Source organism: Arachis duranensis, chromosome 7 (assembly GCF_000817695.3).
Source record: "Arachis duranensis cultivar V14167 chromosome 7, aradu.V14167.gnm2.J7QH, whole genome shotgun sequence".
Lineage (NCBI taxonomy): Eukaryota > Viridiplantae > Streptophyta > Magnoliopsida > Fabales > Fabaceae > Arachis > Arachis duranensis.
In genome coordinates this window covers 50,357,257-50,358,073 of record NC_029778.3, presented here as the reverse complement: position 1 = coordinate 50,358,073, position 817 = coordinate 50,357,257, and positions in this window count along the sequence as shown.

Sequence of the window (817 nt, the reverse complement as noted above, 5' to 3'; positions counted from 1 at the left end):
TTCCAACATTGCTCTGAGCATCTCTGAGGCTCCATGAGAGCCCACTGTCAAGCTACTGACATTAAAGAAGCGCTTGTTGGGAGGCAACCCAATCTTATATTTTATCTATTTTCCTTTGTTATTTTATGTTTTCTTTAGGTTGATGATCATGAGAAGTCACAAAATCAATTGCAAAAGCAAAAACAGAATGAAAAATAGAAAGAAAAATAGCACACCCTGGAGGAAGATCTTACTGGCGTTTAAACGCCAGTAAGGCTAGCAGATGGGCGTTTAACACCCAGTCTGGCACCATTCTAGGCGTTTAACGCCAGAAAGGGGCACCAGACTGGCGTTAAACGCTAGGAAAGGGCAAGAAGTTGGCGTTAAACGCCAGAAATGGGCACCAGCCCGGCGTTTAACGCCAGAATTGGCATGAAGAGCAATTTTGCTCGCCACTTGGTGCAGGGATGACTTTTCCTTGACACCTCAGGATCTGTGGACCCCACAGGATTCCCACCTACCCCACCACTCTCTCTCTTCTTCACCCATTCACCAATCATCTCAACACCTCTTCCCCAAAAAACCTTCACCTATCAAATCCCATTTTTCTCTTTACCACTCACATCCATCCTTCATAAAACCCCACTTACCTCACCATTCAAATTCAAACCACTTTCCAACCCAAACCTACCCTCCCATAGCCAAACCCTACTCCTCTCTTCACCCCTATATAAACCCCTCTTCACTCCTTCATTTTCACACAACCTAAACACCCCTTCTCCCCCATTGGCCGAACAACATAGCCATTTCCATCTCCTTCATTTCTTCTTCTTCTACT